The sequence below is a fragment of the Cervus elaphus genome, chromosome 5 (assembly GCF_910594005.1).
Source record: "Cervus elaphus chromosome 5, mCerEla1.1, whole genome shotgun sequence".
Lineage (NCBI taxonomy): Eukaryota > Metazoa > Chordata > Mammalia > Artiodactyla > Cervidae > Cervus > Cervus elaphus.
This window is the reverse complement of record NC_057819.1, coordinates 52,136,458-52,142,309: the sequence shown is the minus strand read 5'-3', so window position 1 is coordinate 52,142,309 and position 5,852 is coordinate 52,136,458.

Here is a 5,852-nt window from a genome sequence, read left to right as displayed (position 1 = left end):
ACCCTGAACTCCTCGCTTGGCGCCCTGCACTACACACTGCACTTTTCTTCACCACAACCTTATATTGGTGAATTGGCTTCACTGTGTGCACTTGGACAAGCAGACCCAAGACTGGTTTGGTAACACTTCAGTGAATATCCATTGGTTCATCTAAAACTATAGCCACGATCAAGGGACTGCCCTGGCAGTCCAGCAGTTATGAATCCATGCTCCCACTGCTGTGGGCACAGGTTCAATTCCTGGTCAGGGAACAAAGATCCTTCACATCACGTGGTCAAAAAATAATAAATAAATAAATACGTTAAAAATAAAAAACAAAGGAATTTGCAACTGTTTAATAAAAAAACTATAACTACAATCTGTACTGATAACCTTAAGTAGATTAAGACACATACACAAAATAGAAATTTAAGAGATGAGATGAAGTATAGTTTAAAATAATTATTGTATTTTTCACATAAAGAGCCTTTTTATTCTATCTCTCACACGGCCCTATTTAGCTGAAAATAATTTTCAGTGAAAGTGGTAGGATTAAATATGCTTCATTATTTTGAAAATCTTTAATACTTCAACATAAAGCATGGCAAAAGTCCATTTATAAACTCAGTTTATATTCATACTCGCATCTAATGACTACCAAAGTTAAGAAAAAAATGAAAAACCCACAAAGATCCTTAGGTCCAAATAGAAGAACATCATTCACAGGCCTAATTAAACCTTGATGCAGAGTTCTCAATTCCACCTACCAGATATGCGAAGGTTTTTACTGGAAACCATTTGCTAGATATCCATCTCCCCAGTTCATTCTTGCAAATTAATTGTTTCATTTTAACAAACAGATCCAAAGTCTAGTGTAAGCCTTAGTTTGGAAGAACATTAAACAGAATTGAAAATTCTAACTTTCAGAATGCTCAGATAGAATTTTTATAGGTGACACAGACTTTAGAAATAAAAGCGTGTCAGATAAAATCATTTTCAGATACCCACCAGAAAGAAATAGTGCTTTTCTAAAAATAACTATTAGGTAGCATAATCTTTAGTATGAAATACATCCCAGACACTTATCATTATAGAAATGGCCAGTAATTTGAATCATATCTTTTTGTCAAAGAAAAACGTGCAGCACATCTCAGTTCCAGTCTTTTAATGAGACAGCCATGAGATAAGCAGTGAGTCATCTGAATGGTACAAAACATTCTCGTGGTCACTCTCTGTGATGGTTTTAAGAAAGGTCCACAAGTGTTCTGACCGGCTTCCATGCACAGTTGGAGTTTATGTCTCCCCACTTTCAATCCTGGCAGGTTTTTTGTGGGGCTTTTGTTTTACAACATTCCACCAATGCCTCTTTGATTCATCGTTTTATCCTCTATATTTGTCCTTTAGGATTCCTATTATTCCCTTCCCAGCCTCCCTTTTATTCTCTTTGTTGTTGTTCAGTTGCTAAGTCGTGTCCAGCTCTTTGTGACCCCATGGACTGCAGCATGCCAGGCTTCCCTGTCCTTCACTGTCTCCCAGAGCTTGCTCAAACTCATGTCCACTGAGTCAGTGCTGCCATCCAACCATCTCATCCTCTTGCCCTGAATCTTTCCTGGCATCAGGGTCCTTTCCGATGAGTCAGCTCTTCATTCTAATCCATCTTCATTCTTTCTCTTTCTTTAGATTTTCTTTCCCCAGCAGGTTTTCCTCCATCAAGGCAACAGAGCAGGACTTCTGAGCTAAGTGAGAAAAGACCCTGGGGCATCTGCCGGTGTATCTGGGGCTGTTGCTCAGGGTATCTCCAGCCATCCTAGCAGAAGTCTGGCTACCTTGAGGCCACCATGTGGGGATACCAGACAGAAGAAGATGCCTGGGGAGTGCCAGGTGTTCCAGCCCCAGCTGTTAGATGACTACAGCCTCACGAGAGACCCAAGCCAGAAGTGCCTTGCTGGACAGCTCCCCAACTCCTAACTCACCGCAACAGTGAGAGGTAACACACGAGTGTGGTTTTTATCTACTAAGTTGTGGAAATGTTTGTTATGCAACACTGGAGAGAATTAAATTAACTCATTTAATTCTCACAATAACCCTATGAATTATTGTCAGTCCCCTTTAAAAATGAGAGATCCAAAAAAAAAAAAAAGAGAGATCCCTGGCGGTCCAGTGGTTGAGACTTCACCTTCCAAAGCAGGATCAGGGAACTAAGATCCCACATGCCTCCCAGTCAAAAAACCAAAATACAAGATGGAAGCAATACTGTAACAAATTCAATAAAGACCTTAAAAAAATGAGAGGACATTGAAGCCCTGAGAGATTTTACCATTAGATTCGGTCCGCCCGCAGTTAGACCTCAGAGTCTATGTGCAGTGTCCATGGCCTCTCAGAAAGAAGAGGATAAATGCAAGGATCAGAAACAGTGGAACCAATGGATCCTGGTGGGAGACCAGATATGCGAGGTGAAGGAAAGGGAGCCTCAAACAGAGTCTAGGAGTTTTGAGGAAACATAGGGGGAAAAAAAAAAGTTTAGGGCGGAGGATTCTAAGTTTGGATTTTGACGTATCTAGTTCCATGTGTCACTGGTACCCTAAAAGGAAGATGGCCCACAGGAATTCAGGGGCCAAGTCAAGGCCCTGTAAGTGGGTTGGGGAATCAAGAGCCTTCTGAAGATGAGATCAAAAGGGGAAGGGTGTTCAGCTAGAAGAGAAGAAGAAGGACAAAGGCTTAGAGGGTGCCTCCTTGTCCTGTTTATGATACACATGACCTTCTGTGATTAAGTTCCCAGAGTTTTCAGAACGTTTAAATGTGTGCTATACAGCGTCCGTGGATATACAATGAACTAATAGACTCCACAAAGCAGATAATATTTACTAGTCTTATATTTGCTTAAGAAGTTTGTGAGCTGCGGGCCTGAGAAACTGGAGGTTCTCTGTCAATAAGCCAAACCTAGAGCACGCATGACGGCATGGAGACTGGCAGACATGACTCTAGGGACACTAGTGAGCCACTTGTGTGTTCTCAAGCATCCCCCAGAGTGAATACATCATCTCAGATGAATGTCCGGGTTTGGGAGACCTGATTTCTTTTTGGTGGATTTTACTTTGGGCAACCTTTTCTTTAACAAAATGACTCATGTCACCAAAAGCAAAGGCAACAAAAGCAAAAATAAGCAAGTGGGACTCCGTGAAACTAAACAGCTTCTGAACAGCAAAGGAAACCACCAACAAATTAAAAGACAACCTGGGGAACGGCAGAAACTTTACAAATCACATATCCCTTAAGGAGTTAATATCCAAAACACACAAGAATCTCATGCAACTCAGTAGCAAAAGTAAGTAAATAGTGTAAAAGTAGAAGAGCCTGAACATTCTTCCAAAGAAGACATACCAGAGGCTGACAGGTACTTGAGAAGGTGCTCAATATCACTAATCATCAGGGAAATGCAAACCAAAACCACAATGAGATAACACCTCACAGCTCTTAGGATGATTATCATCAAAAAGAAGGATGTGGAGAAAAGAGAACCTTTGTGGACTGCAGCTGGGAATGTAAACTGGTACAGCTACTATGGACAACAGTATGGAGACTTCTCAAGAAATTAAACATGGACCTACCATATGATCCAACAATCCCACTTCTGGGTATACAAAGCAAAACAGTCACTATCTCAAAAAGATCTGTACTACCATACTCATTGGATCCTTAATTCACAATAGTGAAGGTATGGAAACAATCTAAGTGCCCACTGACAAATGAATAGATAAAGAAAATATGACACATACACCCCCACACAGGAATATTATTGTCTTAAAAGATGGAAATCCAGACATTTGAGACAATAAGGATAAATCTGGAGGGCCTCGTGCTAAGTGAAATAAGCCAGCCAGAGGAAGATAAGTGCTGTATGGCATATTGTTCTGTCAACATTCCCAGTTGAAAGTTCTTTCTTCTCGGCTATCACAGTAAACTGGCCCCCATGTCTCCATTCGCAACCTTCCCCTTGCCAATGGAATTTTAGGCATAAATCTGATTATTTTACTTACTTCCTTGCTGAAATGCTTTCACGCTTTCTTAAGCATTTCATATTCAAATGCTTTTTCTACCCATAGCATCACCAACTCAATGGACATGAGTTTGAGCAAACTCTGGGAGATAGTGAAGGACAGGGAAGCCTGGCGTGCTGCAGTCCACCGGGTCACAAAGAGTCAGACACCACTTAGCAACTGAACAACCCATTGTCTAAACAGTAAAGCTCAAATGATTTTGTGTGGCTTTTTCCCTTCTGTTCCCCAAAATTCCTTCTTCCCCAAACATGGAAATTTACTAATTGATCTTTTCTTAGCTATTGGTCTTATACTGGGCACCTGAATCTAGCCAAGTCATCCTAGACATTTTGACTTGGGACTGACAGTCAGTTTCTCTTTGGATTTCTGCAGCATGCAAAAGCTCAGAGGCAGTCAGTGGCCATGTTTTCTGCCAAGTGAACCAGAAAAGTGGAGAAACCCAGTAATAAAGGAGAGAGAGAATGAAGGTGTGGAGAGAGAGAATGAAGGTATGCAGCGATTTGAACCCAAGGTGGGAAACTGCTCCATCCCAGCTCTTCTTTAGACTCCAGGACAAGGATGCAGCTGGACCCAAAGTCAGACAAGTCAGACTCTGGCAATAAATGCCCCCTTGTAGGCTGATGTGGACTGAGCTTCTGATACCCGCACCCAAGTCAGTCTGAATTCCACTACACATGGCAACTTGGAGGTTCAACCACGCCCTGCCTTGCTGGTTTCATTTCCCAGTGTTCTGACTACCCCTTCATTTCACCACACACTCACTCCTCTGCATCAGAGCCACGAGGTCATGCCATTTCTGTGCTCATTGTCCTTTGTATCTGCCTCTTTAATTACATCTACCACATGACATTGTAGAATTCCTACTGGTTTATGTATTATTTTCTAAGTTCTTCAAGGACAATCTTGTTCATCTATGCAGCTCACCGCCTAACACAACTGGAAAGTGCATAGCAGGTACTTGACAAATGTTTGATAAATCAGGTTATTTCAGCAAACGAAGTGAATCAGCGTTTGTCAAGCAGGCTTCCCAGGTGGCGCAGTGGTAAAGAATCTGCTTGGAAATGCAGGAGAGGCAGGAGACTCACATTTGATCCCTGGGTTGGGAAGACTGATTCCCTGGAAGAGGAAATGGCAACCCTCTCCAGTATTCTTGCCTGGAAAATCCCATGGACAGAGGTGCCTGGCAGGCTGCATTCCAGGGGGTCGCAAAGAGTAAGACACGACTGAGTGACTGAACATGCACATACACAGGCTCTAGTAAGTTTGCCCCCCAAAGACCAACCTATTGTCTTATTATTCAATTTAAAAAGCAGTCTTTCATGAATAATGTAATTTTGTGTTTGAACAGAAGAGGAACATAAATGAGATAAACTGACCAGGGAAAGCAGTATGAACTTCAGAGGCCCCAAGCCCCGGTCCACAATCTCCTAAATCAGTTATCTGAATACAGAGACTAATTTTACACTTGCCACATCTTCTTTCTCACACATTTTATACTTATTCATTCTTCCAAATCCTTTGACCTCTAAATCTGGAAATATCAATCACTCTTGTGGTATCTGCCAATTGCACTGAAGTGTTTGTTCTTAAACAAGGTAGACTACTTAGCCTCACAAAAAAAAGCTACCCTACCAGCTCATTTTAAAACTTAGGGTTTTTACCTGAAAACTTCTTTAACCTCAAATGTACTCCCAAATAAATTTTCAAGTGAGTGTTTTTGTTTAATATATTACACATTACCTAGAAGCCAAGGGAAAAAAAGACTTTTTTTGGGTCTTATTTTCTACTCAACCAAAGAAAGAAAATAAGCTACAA